Below are 22,022 nucleotides of genomic sequence, written 5' to 3'. Positions count from 1 at the left end.
TCCGGCTGCCTTGCCCTCTGCATCATGATGGAATGAGACTCTCTGAAACTGTGAGCTCAAAGTGGCCTCCATCATGTAGCTTGGTCACTAGGATAAGATAAGTAACTAACATAGAAAATTGGTGCCAAGTGGTTGAGCTGGTGCTGTGATAAACCTGGCCAGGGGGTTCTTAGGACTTTGGAACTAGTGTGTGGAAGGAATATGGAAGACTTTGGAGATGCATGACCCAGACCGGAAGGTCATCCTTTAGTGTCAGGGCCCTGAGGAAGAAAGTCCAGGGGTTCAGAGTTAATGGAAACAGAAGAGTGGACTCACATGCATGCCAAGTAAGCTTATTAAGAAATGCAGCACCTCATATACTACCTTCAGGGGAGAACTGGGAAACAGTCAATGGAAAGATGTTGTGGAATATTAATTTAAGATGTATTACATTCATTTATGCTGTGGAATATTTGTTTAATGATGCAAAGATGTGTTGCATTCTTTTATGTTGCATTTGTTTAACTCTGTGAAGCTGTGCTACTTTGCCTGCCTAAAATACCTGATTGGTCTGATAAAGAGCTGAATGGCCAATTACTAGGCAGGAGAGAGAAAACGGAGGGGCTGCTAGGCAAAATAAATAGAAAGAGAAGACACAAGAGAGAAGGACAAGAAAAAAGGAGAGGAAGATGCCAGGGCACACCCCCCCCCCAAGCCACACAGTCAGACATGGAATAAGAAGGAAAGAAAAGATATACAGAAATAGAAAAAGGTAAAGTCTCAGGGGCAAAAGGTAGATGAGATAATTTAAATTAAGAAAAGCTGGCTAGGAAGAAACCAAGCTAAGATCGGACATTCATAAGTAAGAATAAGTCTCCATTCATTTAATGGGGAGCTGGACTGGGTGGCAGGGCCCCAAAGAATAAAGAGTTTTTTTTTTTTTTTTAAAAAAAAAAAAAAAAAACTACAGAAAGATAACATACAATGGGACAAAGTCAGCAAGAATTAGTCAGCTAATCAAGCAATGTCACACAAAGGGAACACAGGGTATCTCAAGAGAATTATAGACCAATCACACAGCAGCCTTGGGACAGATGAATCCAGTCTCTTTTGAGGGAAAAGCCAAATTCTCAGGAGCCAAAAACTTAACTCCTTGGATACTTCTGAGGCTATGGATCTAATCCCAGACTGGGCCTTGCCAAGTTTTTTCCAGGGCATGGGCACAGAGCTAGGTTCTTCTTGTCTTTCATCAGGGCCCCAAGAAAGCCTGGAATTGCTCTGGCTCTCAACAGATGCAGGCTAAGGAGTCCCTAGGACGTTTCAAGCTGACCTTAGTGGGACACGCTGGTGGGAGTTTGGAAGACCAGATCACCGACAGAATGGAGACAGCAAAAGTTATGCTCTTGAGGAGTGCGTATCCAAAGTCTCTTCTGAGACCCAAGGCAAACTCTTTTGTGCCCTGGAAATATATATATCCAGTAGGATTTATAGATATAATTTATAGTAAATACATACATACATACATATATATATATATATGTATGTATAGTACATTGGTGTTTTGTCTGAATATATGTCTATGTGAGGGTGTTGGATGCCCTGAAACAGGAGTTACAGAAAGTGGTGAGCGACCATGTGGATGCTGGATCCTCTGGAAGGACAGCCAGTGCTCTTAACTGCTGAGCCATCTCTCCAGCTGAGACTCTGGACAGTGTTTTAACTTTTGAACAGTGTTAGAATTGTTAGGATTATGGAGACTTTTGAAGTTGGACTGAGTGTGTTTTGCATTACACAAGGGCCCTGAGCCTATGGGAGATAAAAATAGAATGTTGTTCCTTGAATGTGAAATCCCAGCCACCCCACAAACACACATACACAGGTTCACGTATGTGAACATGTGATCTCCAGATGCTGCAGCATTTTACGAAATTATGGAAACTTTGGGACCTGGGGTCTAGTTAACAGAGGTGGACCCCTGGGCACAGGATTTGGAGGTTGTATCTGCCTTTGATTCTGCTTCCTGGTCAGCCACAGTATAAAAGCTGCGGTCATAAATCCCCACTGCCGCAGATAAACAGCTCCTGCGTAATGCCTTATCTGCCGCAATGATTGAGACTCCCTGCAACTGTGAGCCAAGTCCCTCCACCACCTTCCCCCTCCCTTAAGTGGTTTTTGTCAGGTGTTTCAGTTAGGGCATAAAGAAAAGGAGCCAACGAACAAACCGTACAGTTGACAAAGGATTAATGCCCAGAAAATATCAGAAACTCACCAGCTCAATACCCAAGACTAAGTAACCCAGTGAAAATGGGCTAAAGATTTCAACAGACACTTAGAATGTATACAAATGGCTAGCAGGCATATGAAAATATGTTCCCATCACCAATAATCGGGGAACTGCAAATTAAAATGACTACAAGACATCATTTCATATCTGTTAGAAAGACTGGGATCCAAAAGACAAGAAACAGGCGTTGGAAAGGTTATGAAGAAGGGAACTCTTATATGATATAATTTAGTAAGTCATTATGTTAAAAACAGTATGAAGTTTCCTCAAAAAACCAAAATAGAACTATCCAATTCTACTACTGGGCAAGGTAGCCAAAGGGGAAAAAATCATACTGGAAAGAGTATCATTAAGTCTATGCGGCATCTTAGAGAACTGCCAAGGTTTAGCATCAGCCCAAGTGTCTAACCATGGATGAGAAAGAAAGTGCGGCATTCCTATATAATGAAGCAGTACACGGCTGTCTTGGTAACAACATGAATGGACCTAGACTTTATGCTTAAACAGAAAAGTAATACTGTATGACTCATTCACAGACTGCATCTATTTGGCCACATGGAAAGTACAGGTAGGAAAGTGACTTCAGAATAAAAAGAGGAGGAGGATAAATAGGGAGAAGATGATCAACAAAGATCCAAGTATATAGTAGGGGAGTATAATAAGAACAGTTATTATGTATTCCAAAACCGCATAAGGGGATTTTGATGCTCTAACCACAATGGAACAATAAATATACAAAGTGACAAATAAACTAGTCACTTCGTTTGTTCATTACATCATGTACACAAATATTCAATACTTAAACTGTACCCCTATCTACATGTGGTTATTATGGGTCAAATTAAAATTATTATGAAAATAAGATCCAGACCTCAGACTAGTCTTGAGCCCTAATGGCAGGCTCAAGGCAGAGGATGCTGGTAAAAGTTTAACAACTGTCTCCGCTTTGCAGCCATCCACACTTCTGTGATATGAATATCCCCTCTCGCTTTAATGTACCAAGATGAGAGCAATAAACAGAGCTGGGGGAGCTGGAGAGATTGCCCAGCAGTTAAAAGTACTTGCTGTTCTCCCATTAGATAGGATCAAGTTCCAGCACCCACATAAAGGCTCACAACCACCTGTAACTCCAGTTTCAAGGCATCTGACACCCTCTTCTAGCCTCTGTTGGCACTAGGCACATGCATGGTACACGTGCATACAGACAGGAAGATGCCTATACTCATGAAAAAGTTAATAACTCATGAAATAAACTGAGCTGAAAGAGAAAGGCAGAACTGGCTCTCCCAAGCAGGTACACATGAGATCAAGCGCATCGTTTGGAAGCGCGGGCCTCTGGGATCGATTATCTGGGCTTAGCCCAGTTTCCTAAGTGCTGAGGTGGAAGTTCCAAGGATGGAGAGAGACTGATGCAGAAAACCAACATCAACATTTATATGCTGCTTCGAGATTCTGTGGCCACCTCTAGTCTCAGTACTTCCTTCTGCCAAGTGAAGGGCATATTGCCAGGTTCTGCTCAGTTTTTTGAGGTTAAGACTATACGCTTTGGCACAGGCTATGATCCAAGCGCTTTGCCAGCCTCAGACAGCACCTCTTGTACTGCCCTTTGGGCTTCTCAGGAGGCACAAATGGTCTTGCACCTGCCAAATCCAAGTGCAGCTTAGCTTCTGTCAACTTAGCACTAACTAGAGACACCTGGGAAGACAGCCTTAACTGAGAAATGGCCTCCATATGTAGGCGTGTCTACGGGGCGTTTTCTTGGTTAATGATTGATATGGTGGTGCCACCCTGGGTATATGGTCCTAGGTTGTATAATAAAGCCATCTGAACGAGGCAGTAAGCATCATTCTTCCATGCTTACTTCTTCAAACTCCTGCCTTGAGTTTGTGCCTTGGCTTCCCTCAGTGATGGACCATACCCCTTTTCCTAAAATAAGCTCCTTAAAAACTAAGTGTGGTGGCACACATCTTTAATCCCAGCACTCAAAAGGTGAAGGCAGGAGAATCTCTGAGTTCAAGGCCAAGCTAGCCCATATGGGGGGAGAGTGTTATTAGGGTAGTAAGGACTACGTAGAAAGACCCTGCTTCCAAAACAATTGAGCAAACAATAAGATAAACCCTTTCTTCTTCCCCAAGTTGCTTTTGCTTCATGTTGTAATTGTTGTAACAAGGTCTCATTTTGAAGTCCTTGCTGGCCTGGAACTCACTCTGTAGACCTGGCTGGTCTCAAGCTCACAGAGATACAGAGAGCTGCCTGCCTCCATCTCCCGAGTGCTGGGATCAGAGGTGTGCATCACCACGCCAGCTCCTGAGTTGTTTCTGGTCGGTCAGTGTTTTATCACGGCAATGGACAGCAAACTAGAACAAGCCTTTTGCAGAGATATAATAGTGAGGGATAGTCTCAAGCCCAGTAGCCTATGCTAACGTAACTCCCGGAAGTAAAAATACCTTAAAATCCTCAGAACTCACAAGAGGTTTTCCTGCTGCTGAGAAATTGGAGGCACCAGAAAAGAGATAGCTGGGCTTTGGGGCAGACTTTATTACAAGAAATACGGCTTTCTCTGTTGCACCTTCAGATATACTCCACCAAAAGGTTGCAGGAACACTTTGGTGTTCACCACAACCTGAAATGTTAGGGCCATGGGAAGGAATGGGGAGGAGTAGGGATTGGATGAGGCTCTGCAATGCTGTCTCTGCAGCCCTAAGAAAGGGTTCTTCATCCCATGAGCATCTCAGGGGAAGAGCAGTTTCAATCACAGAACAAAAGCCGACACGTCCCCTGTTCCCCTTCATCCTCTCTTCCAGCTGGAGAAATATGCAGTTTTTCCTGTGAGAATAAGATAAACCAGCAAAAAGAAGCAAAGAGCCAAAAAAAATATGTCCTAAAAATTAATGTAAATAGGGTCTTATTTTCCTTCTTCTGTCCAAATCTCACTCTCAATTATTTTAAAGATCTTGGTTACGGACTGTTCTGAAACATCCCATAAGCCTATTGATTATATCCTGGAAAGGTCAGAACAGAGCAGCCATGTTTTCTCTTGATCTCTACCTTTCGCTTTCCAAGTGAACTGAGCTAAACTCATTATGAGGAGTTTTATGGTATCTGCATACCCCCATGTAAACACCTGACTGATTTCATTGTCCCCTCAGGCCATGAACCTCAATCCCAAAGTGCCAGAAGGGTGAGTGTTCTCTTTGACTGCTCACAGGTGCAGGCCACACACACACACACACACACCAGGGGTTTTTGAGTGTTTGTCACCATTTCAAAGGCTGTGGCTATTGATCCTGATATTGCTCAATTTTCCAATAAAGATCTTAATCACTCCAGCATAAATTAGCAGACATACTTGACTAAAGGTGCTAATCAGCTCTTGACTAAAGGTGCCTGTAGGCAACCCCATATCAAGTTGGGGAGGGAAGGAGGCCCCCAGTGGGATAGTGTACCATTTCTTAAATATCTCTGCTTCTTTTTCTCAGTTATAAAATTATTACCTCCCTGTCAAGGCTGCCACCAAATGCATCTATCTCCTGATGGAATTTCTTTTTTTCTTGGACCATAGCTTTTGAGATAATCAGTACACAGCTTTAACACTCAGAAAAGTCAGGGACTTAGTGTCACAGAGATGCCACCCTCTCACCTAGGGCTGTATCGCTTCTTTTTCCTGACTGTAGAAACACCCTGTGGCACCCTTGAACATTCTTCTAGCGAGCATAGATTACAGTAGAGTTTCTAATATCTGGTTTTTTTTTAAATACTATTTTTCAGAAATAAGGGGGTGTAGAAGAGTGCAGGTGCCTGGAGAAATCAAACACATGGGATCCCCTTGAAGATGGAATTAATGGCAGTTGTGATTCCTACAGTGTAGGTGCTGAGACCCTAACTTGGGTCCTCTGCAAATGCAGTACTTGCTCTTAACTGCCAAGCCATCCCTCCTGCCCGGTGACTGCCATTTATAATACTCTTCTTCTATTTAGTACTTGCAGTGAAGTCTGAAGGTTTTATAATTCAGCACTGTCTCCAAAGTGGCCTTTACCACTCCCTCGGCTTCCCTTTGCCATCCTCAAAATAGGGAGAAAGGAATCCGATGCTTCTCCCCCATTCTTTGGGGGATGAGTGAAAGCTTTGCTCCCTGGAGAGGTGGCCGACAGAGCTTGGGTTGAGCACCGGCGGACAGAGGGTGTGTAGTAGGGAGCTGCGGGCCTCTTCCCACAGCCCGGCTCATGGTTGCCTGGCTAGCTTATGCCCCAAAATAACGACACACAAACTATTCTTTTAAACACTGCTTGGCCCATTTCTGTTCATGTATGTAGCACCCAAAGGAGCGCTTACCGGGAAGATTCTAGCCTACGTCCATCCTGGGTCGGAGCTTTATCGCGTCTGCCGGGGAGAGGGGAGCATGGCATCTGCTCCAGAGAGCAGAGCTGTCGAGTCTGAGCTCACTTCCTCTTCCTCCCAGCATTCTATTCTGTTTACTCCACCTATCTAAATTCTGCCCTATCAGATGGGCCAAGGCAGTTTCTTTATTAGCCAATGACCTTCCTCCATCATTTCCCCTTTTTCTGTTTAAACAAAAAGGAAAGGCTCTAACATAGCAAAATTACATATAGCAAAACAGTTATCAAGTAAGAATTACAGTTACAATATTTACATCTATTTTATCTTTATCATAACTAAAGAAAACTATAACTATCTATCTATTCTTCAACTCTATCAAAGACTCCAGAAGGATATAATATTACCTAAGCAAACAAGAAATAAGCAACTTCTAAACTCTAGAAATGACAGAGACATCTCGCTGCCTTGACAGTCACCCAAAGTTTCTCTGTACCGTTGGGGCATCCATCTTCAGCCTAAACGCCCATAGTTTCCAGCACACATTTCCATGAAGCAGGAAATTTCAAAGTCAGTTCAGTCACTATCTGCTATGTCTCGCAGACTCCTTCATGAATCAGGAACCCCGAAAGATCATCTCACCTTTACGCAAGTTCAGCAGTCCTCTCTCTGCGGGTTCTCTATGTCCAGTTTATACAATAGTCCAGGCAAGAGCAGTTTCTTGCCCAAATGGCTATCAAACTCCATAAGGATCCTCTCTGATGCCCATCTTCTTCTGAAAGTAGATTGGTGCTGCCATCTGAGCTCACTTCCTCTTCCTCCCAGCATTCTATTCTGTCTACTCCACCCACCTAAGGGATAGCCTATCAAATGGGCCAAGGCAGTTTGTTTATTGACAAATGACCTTCCTCCATCAGAGGGTGTGCTGACGAGTTTGATGTCAATCTGACACAAGCTGGAGTTATCTGTGGGGAGGGGGGGGGACCTCAACAGAGAAAATGCCTCCATAAGATCTGGCCTCTAGGGCATTTTCTTAATTAGTGATTCATGGCAGAGGGCCCAACCCGTTGTGGTTAGTGATGGTCCTGGGTTCTATAAGAAAGCAGGCTGAGCAGCCTTGATGAACAAGCCAGTAAGCAGCATCTTCCATGGCCTCTGCATCAACTCCTGCCTCCAGGTTCCTGCCCTGTTTGGGTTCCTGTCCTGCCTTCCTTCAGAGATGGATGGAGATGTGGAGTGAGAGCCAGACAAGCCCTGTCCTCCCCAGCTTGCTCTTTGGTCATGGGGTTTCATCACAGCCATAGAACCCCAACTAAGACAAGTGGGGAAGGTCCACATTCCTGGGAAATTTAGAGTCTAGGTGCCAAGATGAAGCAAGCCTGGACCAAAAGTCCAGAGACAATCCATTCGCTTACATTTCAGGAAGACTCCAGGTCCGTAGCACAGCTTTATGCCCAACGAATGACAAGACAAAGAGGTGGTCATTTTACCCAGTGTCTTATCTTTATCTAATAATAGCGACAATGTTACACTTTTCAAAAGCCAGATGTGAGGCTTGATAATTTGTTATGTCGGATTACAAATGTTCAAGCGGGGGGGGGGATTTTAACTCATATTACTATCATCTCAATTTTCTCCCATTCAACAGCTATCAAGAACGCAAAGTGAAAAGGCTAGTTTTACAGATGTCTCTTGAAGTTCAGTATCTCATCCCATGGTTCCCTTTTCTCCAAGAAGCTTGGATCCCACCATCAGAAAATGTCTTTCTGATCCAGGACCAACAAGAGTGATCTCCTGTATGCCAAAGCATATCTTTGCCTGCCTTCTCTAAAACTTCTCTTAGTTAACTTATTTCAACCAATCATCTACTATAAATACATCCTTCTCCTTCACATTTTTCTTTCCACCAGCTAAAGAGGCTGCTAACTTTATAGGCATGAGATGAGACATAATTAGTTTGTCTTACAAATGAGTCTTTGTCTAGAATTTCACATCTTAGTGAAAATGGTGGCCAAAGAAAATCCCTTGGTGAGGCCTTGATCATCAAGACATCAGATTTCCCAGCATCCCTTTCAGGCTGAAGACTATGCCTTTGCCATTTTGAAGGGGGAAAAAAATAACTATTCAATGTCCTCGACTCTTCACAGTAAAAACATTGTTTTAATATAAGTTCCAGTTTCTTAAACCATCGTAGTGCAAGGCATAGTGGTGCTTACCTGTATTTCCAGCACTTGCACGGGAGCAGGGTCATCAGGAGTTTAAAGGTCATCAGGTCAACCTCAGCTACGGATAAAGTTTGATGCCAGCCTGGCCAACATGGCACCCCATCTCTAAAACTGCAAAAAGGAAGAAAAAAAAAAAGAATGCACTAATCCTATAGCTAATTCTGAGTCTTTTCAGCATTAAAGCATGCTTTGCTATTTTAGAAATCCCCTGTCTGAGGAATTACACTTTCTTAAAATGACTCTTCTTGAATAATTTTGAAGATGCTTTCTTAGTGAAGTGTCAGTCTTCGTGAAACTGTCCCCTTGTCCATAACTGCCTTCTCACCCACAGCTCTGTTAGGACACCCGGGGTGAGAGTAAGAAGTACCTTCGCACTGCCATCCACATGGAGAGGTCACCACTGAAAGCCTGAGGACATAGGGGGCATTCCCCTGCAGCAGTCATTCTGTGATCACTTCCCGGGCCTCTCTCTGCTCTGAAGATTTAAAAGTCTTCCCTCTTCTACTAACCCCTGGCTGAGAGAGAGAGAGAGTCACTTCTTTCTATGTACTTAACACAACAAAATTACGTAAATATTAAATCATGATCTGATCTAATCTCCCACACCTGTGTCCAAATCCAGCCATCATTCTAGGGTTTCTCTAGGTCCCTGACCCCAAAGATTCCTTGCTTGGCTGGACTACACAAGCCAATAACACCAGGAGGGCAGCGATAACGGTAGTGACAGAACAGTAGACTCAGTCACAGTAACTTTTACCAGATATAGACTCAGGAAGAAAGGGAACAGCTATACCTCCTGGCTTCACAGAGGACAACTCGGATATGGTCAGGTCACAGCCCAACCTCACTCCTGTGACTGTTTCCTTTCTGTGATATGTGTTTCAAGTGCTGACATCACCATTCAGCTTTCACACCATTGGCCTTGCACCCGAGAGCCAACACTGAGAGTTACCACAGGGTCCCACAGCACACTGCTAATGTTGGTTTTCTTTCCATACCTCCCTTCTTTGCTCATAGGACACTAAATAGCTGTTACATTATAATCTTGTTTTTAAAAAGGAAAGTAGAAACAAAGCACTGGCAAAAAAAAAAAGAGAAATATTTCATAATCTTAATCTATTTCAAGACAGAAATCAGTACGGATGCCAAAAGATCTAGGAGTGCTCTCCTGGAGAGCTCCCGAGTACAGACGAGGAGTGCTCCCGAGTACAAGGAGTGCTCCCGAGTACAGACGAGGAGTGCTCCCGAGTACAGACTAGGAGTGCTCTCCTGGAGCACTCCTGAGTACAGACTCCTGAGCCCTAGAGGCCAATGGGCTTTGTAAACCTCAAGATGCTAGACAGAATTACGAGCTCATCAAAGTCTTTTATCCCAGACTAGATAAGCTTTAGTCGGTCAAGTTCAAGCCTAGAGTCTGCATCCCACTGACCCACAGCCGGTCTGATATGTCCTGAGCCCACCAGCTAGGAGGCAGCAAAAGAAACTCAGGAAAGACAGGTTACGGAAACAGAAAAACAAAAATCTGTTTTTCTTTGAGCCAAAACTGTCTGGATCTTCCCCGACCCTTGGAATCTAACTCCCTGAGCACTCAACAGACAAATGTGTTCTGAACTCTTAGGAATCTTTGGAAGTAGAGCACCTGATAAATACACCATGATGCAATGGATTCATTTGTATCATGGCGTCTAGCTCTGAGTATGAAAGGAGTTTCTGGTCTCGTTCTCAGAAGGTTGATGTTCCAAGGCAAGATTTCAGCATAATTTAGAACACTGCCTTTTCTAGGAGTCAATTTTCTGTACTTGAAATATTGTACAAATAACTCCCATGCTCTGCCGCAGGTGGGTGAATAATCCATCCAGCTTTGCTGGAAAGTGTGTAAGCTCTCTTTAGAAAAACTCGTTTATCTCTTAATGTCCCCCAAGGCAGAACCTCCCAAGATAAAGCTGATACTCTTCCTGTCTCTGGGAGAGCCGACATCATGTTTATAAAATAAATTATCTAAGCCAAAAGAGTTTCACTGGGTGATTTTAGAGGTTTGTGTCCTTCACATTCTAAAGAAGAAAGCTGTTCAAAGATGTTTATTCTGTCTCCAACCATCATTCATGAGACTTTCTTTGGAAGTGTGAGACTTTCAGAGCAGAGTGCTAGGTTTCAGCACAAAAGGATGCGATGGATAAAGAGATGAACAGGAAATGACCCCTGTGCATCGGGACCTTAAAGGCTTTATAGGCCTATCAACCAGACACTGACTACAAAGAGCACCCAGCAAAGACCAGGACAGCTCCTAAACCTAGTTGCATACAGAAGTAATTTGAGAAATTGATTAAAAAGAAAGACTCTTGGGCAGGGAACTTTTCTCAATGGCAGAGACTTTTTCCCTGGTATTCACAAGGCCCTGGGCTTTGTCCTCAATATGATCAAAATAACAACGATAATAGATCCTGACCTCCACCTACAGGACACACATCTACTGAAATTGGAAGAACCAGGGAATGTTTATTTTTATAAATAGCATCGGAAATTAGAAGATTGTGCCAGGTAGCGGCTAAGGTGTATTCCCATGGCCAGAAATCGCTGGTAGTCCTTCCCACAACTGACAAAAGCATTCTTCCCACTCAGAGGCCAGGTCAGGAGGAGAGGAGACGAGAGCAAAGAGGAAAGCAGGAGACCAAGAGAGAGTGGACCGAGAGAGCACATGGCCAGAACGGCAGGGTTCTGTAGGAGTGAGAAGCCAGGAAGAGAAGCCTGAGAAGTTTGGAGTGGGCGGCTGGGTGAGGAGAGCTCAGAGGTGCCAGGATGGACTCTGTAACAGGCACTTGCAGAGAGAGCCTGGAGGCTAGCCTGGCACAGTTAGCCATTGGTCTTGAGTTTCCTTTGGGGCTGACAACCGTCCAGCTGCTTCCTAGGCCTGATCTGTTTCCCACAGCTGCGGCTCCTAAGGACACAGCCAGCAGGTGACCTGTACTCATGGTCTGTCCCCAAGCCTGGGGACCCTAACCTCTCACTTATTACACACCAGGGATGCGTTGAAAACAAAACACAAACTCATCTACAGAAAATCTAGCTTGGTTTTGCTTCACAGACTTGCTTCTGTTTTTGTTGCTCTGGCCATTAAATCATGTCACTGGCTTCTCGACAAGGATACCACAGTAAACGCTCCCCTCCTTATTTCAACACCAGCCCCACCTCTGATTTTCAACACAGCTATGGTAGATGGTCCAGGTGCTCTGACCGTAGCTGAGGCTGACAGTCCTGGATTCTAAGGAGCAACCAGACTTCCACCCGTAGACGCTGGGCCTTTCAGAGGTGTGAGGGCCCACCCACTGGGTTCTGATGGCTCACCCACTGGGCTCTGACAGCAGAGCCTAGAGAGATGGTGCATTCACGCCGAAGAGGACTGAGAACCAGCTCCCTGTCTTTCGAGCAAGACACCAGCGCCACAGATCACTCCTCTGTCCTTGCAGCCTGTTGTGTGATCTGACATCCGCTTCCTCCTCACCGACCCATCCTGTGATTCTTTTCCTGGATGCATCCTCAACCCACGACCCCAAGTCCTTGTTCTGAGGCTCTGCTTGCAGGAAAACCCACATGAAGACAGATGCAGCTACAATTTTTAAAAACTCAAACTCAGAAAATTGCAAAGCATTAAAAAAAAAAGTCTCAGGTCAGGCATGCTGGCACAAGCTTTTAATTCCAGGACTCTGGAGGCAGAGGCAGGTGGGTGGATCTCTGAGTCTGAGGTCAGCCTGGTCTACACAGTGAGTTCCAGGACAACCAGAGCAACATATCGAGGCCTTGTCTCAAAAAACCAAAACAAACAAAAATGAGGCTCTTCCCCAGCACTCTCGAGTCAGACATCTGTGTACTCAGGGACATTGTAGACAACTCTTACCAGTCTGTGTACTGCAGCTGAACCTCCAGGGTCTCCTCGAAAGACTAGTCTCAGTACATTCAAAATCTGAATGGGAGTGGACGATATGGCTCAGCCGACGAAGTGTCCATTGCCAGGCCTGACAACCTAGGTTCAAGCCCTGGAGCCCCATGGTAGGAAGAAACCAGTTCCAGGAAGTTGTCCTCTGACCTCCACATGGGAGCTGGGGCACACACTCTCATGAACACCCTCCCACAATGAATAAATAAATTTTAAATTAAAAATGTAAACAAATGTCTATAACAGTTTTGTTTACTCATTCGACAAATTTTTGGTTAATTCTTCTATGTGCACAGCAAAGTGTTAAACATTGTGCTATTAAAGCTGTGCCCCAGGCCCTGAGGATGCTCACAATCAAGGGTAGATTCAATTTCTCAAAAGCATATTGATTGAACAAATTAAGGTTCACCTATTTCCACAAACACATTATGGGCTTTCGAAATCAAGTGCTGTATAGAGTTTTATTTCTTGAGACAGGATTGTCTCTAATATAATATTCTCCTGCCTTGGTCTCCCCAGTACAGGGAACACAGGTATGCACCATTGCCTGCATTTTAATTCGCTTGTGCCTGGGTGCTATGCACAGGTGAGTGAAACCCTGGATTAAATCACGGCTCTGCCAATGAGCAGAAGTCTGCCCCTGGGCCTTGGTTTTCCCAGTCCATACATCAAGAGTAACAACAAACATTGTAAGTGGTTGTGAGGATAAAATATAGTGGAGGACTTGGCATTGTAGCTGGCCCAGGGTAAACATTTTATATAACAATGATCATTCTCACCTAGCATGTATACAGTCTGGAGTCAAGCACCATGCAAATTGGGCAGAAAAAATTAGAACTCAATAAACAGGCCCTGGGTTCTGGTTTCCGCCCAGCACAGTGTCAACAATTCAGAGTCCCGTCATGAAGAGAACATCATATTCGCCTGGTCATTCTCTGCAGACAGAGAGGCTGGGTTCACCTGCCAATCCAAAGCCCCTGCAACATTCTGCACAGGTGCTAACTGGGCCACAGGGAAGGTAGCCCCAAACTCCAAACCAAGAAAGAATCTGTCTGGTGCAATATTTACAGCCCCTGTAGAGAAGATAGAAACTAGAAGGATGCAAAAGTGATCTACTTGGTGCCTGTGCAAACATCTTGCATGGAGCATTCCCTCGTGTCTCAGTTCCTTAAGAAGAAGTCTCTATGCTCGCCAAGACACACTGCCCTTAGGATATGTGAAGTCCGTCCCATAGCAGACCCTCCACACCCACATGCTCAGCAAACATTTGTCGCCTGTCTGGGTGACTTAGCCCTCCTTCCACTCTTATCAAAAGAAGGGGGTGGGGGGTGGGCAGAGGGTGGAGAATAATTTGGACAGTGTATCACCTTTGAAAACTAGATCTTCGCCCTCCCCCCCAAAAATGCTTTCTACTCCTTTTTCTTGTTGGTAAAGTACTGAGAAAGAGAAGGGAGAGAGGGAGAGAGAGAGAGAGAGAGAGAGAGAGAGAGAGAGAGAGAGAGAGAGAGAGAGAGAGAGAGAATATCAATCCTCTTGTTGTAATTTGTAATGTGCATCTACTGGAGGGAAAGCAAGGATGGATGAAAGAGCAGAATGCCTGCAACTCTAGGTGCAAAAGATTACAAAACTAAAATTTAAAAAGAATACTAGAACTAAATTAGGAACATCAGATCCAAATTCTCCAACATAATGGTTACCAGCTGATTCACATCTCGGGTCATATTTGTTTTCCAGTTTATCTCAAGTCTTACCATTCAGGACTTAATAGTCAACCTACGACTGAGCCATGTGTCATTGCCACTTATCACCACACTCTACTGTTTATTTATTGGTAAAATTGGGAAGAAAGGCTGGGGATGCAGCTCAGTTGATGGAATGAGTGCTGGGGTTGCAGGCATGCATTAGCATGTGGGGTTTTCTACGATGCTGGGGACGCAGCTCAGTTGGTAATGTATCTGTACAGCATGACGAAACCCTGGGTTCAGCCACTAGCACAGCGTAAACCAATCATGACGGTGCACACTCGTAATCCTAGCATTCAAGAAGCAAAAGGATCAAGATACCAGGCTTGGAAGCTGGCTCAGGAGGGAAGGCACTTGCTTGGCAAGTGTCAGGCCCAGAGTTCAGATCCCAGGACCCAGGTAAAAGCCAGGTGGACATGCCGCCTGCCTGTGATTTTAACACATGGGAGAGAGAAAGCAAGATTCCACTTCAGTGAAGACCATGACTCAAAATACAAAGTGGAGAGCAATTGAGGAAAACACCCAACCTCAAGTTCAGTCCTCCACACACGTGTGTACATATGTGCACCTACACACATATATGAACATGCACACACAGATGCATATGTAAAAACAATTCAGGGTTATCCTTGACTGTAGCTGGGCCCCACCGTCTTCCTGAGGGAGGGGGTAAGAAGGAACGAAGTCAGAGGACATAGACATCGGGAGTCTAGCGAAAGGGATACTGCAGACTCGTTTATTTAACGACGGTGCGGTGGGAGGGGGGTCTTATATGCCCTCCCATGGTCACCCTTCATTGGCTAGGCACTACCAGAACCTCTAACAGTACCAGACAGCCTCCAGGTTGGCTCCTCTTGGCCTGGTAGGCCTTAACGTCCTACACTTGACTACAGAGTGAGTTCAAGACCATGGAAGACATGAAACTCTGACTCAAGAAAAAAATAAAACAACAACAAAAAAACACAAAAATCTCACTTCATGAGTTTTGGTAGCAGTAATAATGTCTTTCCAGATGTTGGCTTTCTCTTGTAACGAGGGCCCTGGCTGATGTCTGACCACACCAGTCAGAAAGAGACCCACAGACTTGGGACTTAGAGCTGATAGGACAGGATGCCAGTTATCTCTTTGTTCAGGACAAAGACATCAGCTGTTTCCTTACTGAAACCATGAATGCTAAGAGGAACAACAGCACTTTCCCCCGTCCTAGCTTTGACTTGATATACCAACCTCCCACCATCCACGGCTCAACAAACTCTCTTCAGCTCCTCAGCAGCTGGCTTCTGCTGCTTACAGAGAAGAGTGCTAGCCAATGGGAAGTCAGTAACTACAAATTCAGTAGAGAAGGGAAGGCGTCTCAGTCACCAGTTCTGTGTTCAAGTCCTGCCTCTGTGACCCTCTATCACAGCGGCGTAGCTTTGGCCAGGTAACTTAATCACATAAAATTTTGATGGAAGGGGTAGTAGTAATTCTGAACTTGACTAACAGGCTCATGAGCCTTCAATAAGATAGATATCAAATCTAAAGGACTTGGCCAATGCCTCACTAAGTAGTGGTTACTGCTCATTTCTTAAAATCTGAGGCTCATGACATTGACAAAGAATGCTGGTTATCTATCAATACTCGTTCTCTTTTTTATTTGATAATAGAACTCTAAATTTTAGCTGAGCATATGCTGCGTGGGCTCAAGCTTACTTGGGCCTTCCCTGAAGCCATGTGTTCCTGTGTGAGTAGGTTCTGAGCAATAGGAAGGAAGCAGAAGTGGAAAAACTCCAGAGACGGTCACAGGAAGTAGCACGCAATTTCCTCTTTCTAACCAGAATTATCAGCCTTATGAAACCAAGTAGTAGAAATGTTTTTTTTCCTCTTTACTCTTTTGGCTCTTTGGGGGCCCACAACCTAACTCCCAAATAAATACAGACACTTATTCTTTCTTATAAATGTCTGACCTTAGTTTGACATATTTCTAGCCAGTTTTTCTTAAATTATTCCATCTACCTTTTGCCCTTGGTTTTTTACCTTTCTCTATTTTATATTTCTTGCTTTACTTCTTACTCTGTACCTGATTGTGCGGCTGTGTGACTAGATAGCTGGGTATTGTAGGGAGGCCGTTAGCTTGTTTCCCTACTGCCTGGTATCTCAGACCTAAAATAATCACACAGAAACTGTATTATTTAGATCACTGTTTGGCCATTAATGCTAGCTTCTTATTGGCTAACTCTTACATATTAATTTAACCCAGCTCCATTAATCTGTGCATCACCATGAGGTTGTGGCCTACCAGCAAAGTTTCAGCGTGTCTATCTCCGTCGGCAGCTCCATGGTTTCTCTCTTGACTCTGCCTCCCTTCTCGCAGCATTCAGTTTAGTTTTTGTTTTTTTTTTTAGTTTTTTTTTAAAAAAAAAAAATAAAACCTAGCTCTGGTCTACCCTGTCAGGCCAAGTCAGTTTCTTTATTAACCAGTGGTATTCACAGCATACAGAGGGGAATCCCGCATCACCTCCCCTTTTCTATTTAAATAAAAAGGAAGGTTTTAACTTTAACATAGTACAATTACATATAACAAAACAGGTATCAAACAAGAATTATAGTTACAATATTTATATCTATATTATCTTTTATCATAACTAAGGAAAACTATATCTGTTCTTCAACTCCATCAAAGACTCCAGAAGGATACAATATTACCTAAGTAAACAGGAAGTGCATTTTAAGCAACTTCCAAAACTCTAGAATTGACAGGGATATCTCGCTGCCGGGACAGTCACCCAAAGTTCTTCTGTACTGTTGGGGCACCTATTTTCAGCCTACAGGCCCATAGTATTCAACAGACTCTTCCATGAAGCAGGAAATTTCAAAGACAGTTCCTCCTATATTGGCAGTTTGTCAGTCACTTTCTTCTGTGTCCTGAATTTGTCTGGCAGACTCTTTCATGAAGCAGGAACCCTGAAGGACTGTCTCACCTTTAGGCAAGTTCAGCTCATGGGCCTGCAAGCTTCTGAAGTGTGTCTGCTCAGTCTCCCATCTCACTATAGAAAGTGTGGGATCACAGGTGTGACCTACAGGTCATACTCTTGACATGGATCCCAGGGATCCAAACTTGGGTCCCCATGCCTGGACTGCAAGGACTTCATCCACGAAGCCACCTCCCCAGCCTCATTTCGCCAACTGCTGTTCCAACTTTGGCCTCTATTAGGGTTCACTTCTTTAGTACCAATTCTGTCTAGTTGAAGCTTTAAACTGATATAGGAAAGGAGGGGCCACAGCCAGGCTCCCTCAAGGGGTACCCTGCTTCACCCCAGAGCAGGAGATTTATTTGTGACCCAAAGGCAGACTTAGTGGGTGTGGGCCCATATTTCATACAAAATATTTACAGGCAGGCACTCTGGCCATACTTAATTTCCAAGGCAGCAGCAATCCTGCCAAACAAGCTAGCCACCTATCAAAGGCCAGGATGTATGGCTCCTTCTTTGTTAAAATGTAGCTCGCCTGGGGAGAGGTGTTGTTTCCGAAGCTGGTGACTTCAGTTGCGGGTGTTTCGCTAGCCTGCATCCCTGGAAAGAGAATATTGATGAGTATCCACCTTGGTTTACCTGGGGGATAAAAGGTGTTTTGTATAATAAACGAGGGTAGATCTTCAGGGACAAATGAAGCCTGAGATGCCCTTCCGTCATGACTGTGTAAACTGTGTCTCATTATTTCTCGTGCCTCCGTACCAGTCGAGATAAGGGAAGATAGTTTCTATGTTGGGGCATACAGGCCCTGACAATTGGGGCCTGAAGATAATGTAATGTATACTGTGTCCAGGTCCATTCTTTCTTTGTGCCTTCTGGATCCGTGTTTTTCATAGGAGTCTCGAAAGTCCACGGCAAAAAGCAAACGGTAGAATCATCTTTCATATGGTCTTAAAATACTCCTGGGAACTTGTATATATTCTCTTACTGAAACCTCACAGGAGTCCTGAAAAACTAAGTGCTATTCTCGGTTTATTCTTGGAGATTAAAGAATTTAGGCATGGTTCTACAAAAAGCATATATGGGTTTCAAAGCTAAGCCCACCTCTCTTAGGCCAGAGCACTCTGAACTGCTCCACTGAGTGTCCTGGATGAGAGGCAGGATGGGAAAATGGAAACAGATCAAGATAAATCCTCTGTAACATCACAAAATGGCCTTCCTGATGGACTCAGGGTTTGGGGGTCTTTGTTTTGTTTTAGTTTTTTATTGTTGTTGTTTGATTTTTTTTTTGTTTTGTATTTTTATTTTTATTTTTTTTGTTTTTTCAAGAAAGGCTTTCTCTGTGTAACAGCACTGGCTGTCCTGGAACTCGCTCTGCAGAACAGGCTGACAGAGATCCACCTGCCCCTGCCTCCAGAGTTCTGGCATTAAAGGCGTGTGCTCCCACTGCCAGTTGGACTCTGTTTTTAAAGAAAAGCAGAGATGCATGGGTCAATGGACAGATGTTATCCATACTGTTTGGAACTCCCTACACTTGACCAATGATATTGGTACACACCAGGCCAAACTTTAAACGGGATCCTGGGAAGCAACAACCCAGAAACAAGGGGAAAGCGAGAGGGAGATAGATACCACAGGCAGAGAGGAAAGCCTGGTCCATTTCCTGCCAACATCTGGTACCCGATTCACATGCTTCCTCCAGGTTTTTCTTTTTCTAAAAGTGACTTAAATATTTTCAATTTTTGCTCTTGGAGTTAAAGGGAGGAATGCCAAAGTTTTGCTTTAAAACAAAAACACACTAAACTTGTTCCTTCTGTCCCGAGATCCACAGCTACCAAGGCCTAGATAGTTCCTTTCCCCTGCTGCTTGCAGTCTGAGGTAACAGGCTCGTGTGGCACGGTGTTCTACCTCTGCTCATCCTCCAGCACAGGCCCAGCATTACCTCCAAGACCTGGGACCTGGAAGCACCTCTGGGCCCCATCTGCACGCCACGGTGTGTACGTGAGTCTCTGCTCGTGTTGAGATCTACACACGAAGCGCCTACCGTTCTCAGAGTGAGCAGCTGCCAAACCTCTCAGCCAAGTTGGCGGAGGCAGCTGTCCCTGCCCTCGTCGTCTGAAACGTGAAGAAAGCACTGAAGTGAAAACCTTCAAGCTTTCTGGAAATACGAGGTTCAGACACTCCACTGCAGTGATACCCCACACAAACAGTTTTCCTTGTTTCCAGAGCCCGTTGGGAGGATCCAGAATGACAGGTTGTCTTCCACAGCCCAACTTCCAGTATGATGGGGAGTGGGGTTAGAATCTCCAGGGACCCAGGGACATAATGAATGCTAAGAGGACCAGCATGTGGGTATGGTGGACACCATCCCAGGGACCTGGCCTCGGCAACAGCTGACTCCCTGAGCAGGATCCAGGGGAGCCTTCCTACTTCCTCCTAACCTTGGTTCTAAGATATGGATAAATTCATTGAAAAAATAAAAATCAGTACTTTCTTTTTCTTTTCCTTAAAATGATCCCAAAAGAAAGAATGAGCAGGGCTGTGGTAAATCACTTAGATAACATGGAAGAGGGCCTGGGTTCAATCCCCAGCAATAAAAGAAAAAGGATAAACAAAGGTCATACAATTCAAAGAGATGTCTCCTCAAAAACAGGTGTAGACTGGATCATAGGCTACCGTCGGTGGAGTACCTGACTGACCCTTGCATAGGCTGGCCTATTTTAATGCTTTGCTCGGGTCTGGCTGACCTGTCCCACATCTGTCTGCGAGCCTGTGTGCTTCCCTCTAAGAGGGTGTGAAACAGCACCGCAGCAAATCCAAGGCAAGCTGTGATGTATCTGGAAAAACAAAGCCAAGTTCCACCTCAAGCTAGATAAGTCGCTGCTTCTCCCAGGGCTGCCTTCTTCCTAACAGAAACCTGGGAGTTAGTGTGACAAACAGAAACCGAGTCGGGGACAGTGCCAAGTAGCTGCCAGGAAAGGGAAGGGAAGCCAGGGGTGGGGATGGGAGGCAGCAGAAAGTTCATTTTAGGCTTCCATGAAGAGCTGGCCTCTTTGTGCCTGGTCCACACCCTCTGTGCCTCCCTTACTGAATCCTGCTGCCCTGGCCCAGCATCACAATTGCCTGGTGGCCTTCCTTGGGTTATACATCTTTGCCTTGCTCAACCGAGCAAAGTCATGAGCCATCACAATGCAGAAAGCGGCATGGTGCTGGCTCAGAGCCTGGGCCTCCCGGCTGCCAGACAAGCAGTCTCTCCCACTGGATTGTCCCTTTAGTCCCACAGAGCCATATTGACAAAAAAAAAAAGTACCCTCAAAGAGTAGAAAGTTGTAAGTGGGGGTAGGAAATGGGGAGACGGGGAGATAAGGGAACCTTTAACCAAAACTGAGGATGTATGAAAAAGTCATATGAAAATCTAGTATTTTGTAGCCTTATTAAAAATATAACTTAGAAAAGAGGTTTTAAATGGAGATACCTGCATTGTTGGATAATACACTTCCCCTAAGCCATGGGTTATTACGTGGAAATCCTAATGCCAGCTTGGGATACCTCCTTATGAGTTGTTGATGAGGGAGACTTCAAAAACCCTCCAAACAATACAGGCTTTTGCTATTGCTCTTAATTGCCCAGAACTAAATGGTAAGACCCTATTACTAAAATACACCCCATTCTTTTGTTGTAAGATAGAGAAATCTAGACGAAATTGAGTTCGAAGTTTCTTCTCTGCTAGTTAATTTTCATGGCACTAGACTGTGCTTGTGCAGGCTGCTGAGGAAGAAAAGTCATCAGCAATGTAGCTAGTTGTGAACCCTTTGGGCTACAATAAAGACCTGCCAGGCAAAATGTGTACTCTGGTGCAATAGTGGCACACCGTTATGGGGGTAACCAGCCACTTTAAGCTTAGGTTTGAGGCTTGCTTCACAAAAGGGAACTACTGTCTTGTACTATAAATTTAGTCAAGAAGAGGTCAAGGGCACAAGGGGAATTCCTCCCACTGTTATCTTGCTAAATGGATACATTATCAAACTGCTTTCAAAATTGCTTGTGTATGTGTACCCATAGATGAGTGCTGCCCTCAGCCTTGGCTAGAAAAGTTTGCCATGGGTGATATTAAATGCAGAGATTCATAATTATTTTTAAAAAGGTGTTTTAAAAACCAATTCACAATTGTTTGAAAAAAATAAGTGACTGTTGAATTTACAACCCAGATGGCTCTGGAAAATCATGGACTCATGGAGGAGAGGGAAGAGAGTCTAAGAACTGGAGGAGGGTGCTGTGAAATGACCACTGAGCCCATGAACTCCTAGCAACTGTTGTTATGTGCACAAGACCCACACCAGATTGGGCCTGTCAGCATTTTCTCATGCACAGGGGAGGGGCTCACGAGGCTCCTTCCTCTCTTCCAGGGACTCTTGGCAGTTCACAGTTGCTGGTGAGGGCGATGTGGAGAGTGCAGGTATAGAGACAATCATTTTCTTCAGCACTGTAGCCACTGATAAGCTGTCCGGGCTCTAGTGAAGAAGCGCTCGCCCCTACTCACGTAAGCAACGCCCCAGTAAACTCTGTAAGTCCCAT

At 44.6% G+C, this 22,022-nt stretch overlaps 1 long non-coding RNA gene across 1 annotated transcript in view; it reads right to left on the bottom strand.

Moving 5' to 3' along the window:
* LOC130883014 (uncharacterized) overlaps nt 1–8,934 on the bottom strand; it is a 152,887-nt gene extending 143,953 nt beyond the window's left edge. Inside the window, exon 1 of the long non-coding RNA XR_009057852.1 lies at nt 8,815–8,934. This is a non-coding gene — a long non-coding RNA (uncharacterized LOC130883014). The remainder of the gene's footprint in view (nt 1–8,814) is intronic.
* Between the last annotated feature and the right edge of the window lie 13,088 nt (nt 8,935–22,022).

This window comes from Chionomys nivalis, chromosome 10, assembly GCF_950005125.1.
Source record: "Chionomys nivalis chromosome 10, mChiNiv1.1, whole genome shotgun sequence".
Taxonomy (NCBI): domain Eukaryota; kingdom Metazoa; phylum Chordata; class Mammalia; order Rodentia; family Cricetidae; genus Chionomys; species Chionomys nivalis.
This window is presented reverse-complemented; position numbering and strand designations above follow the sequence as displayed.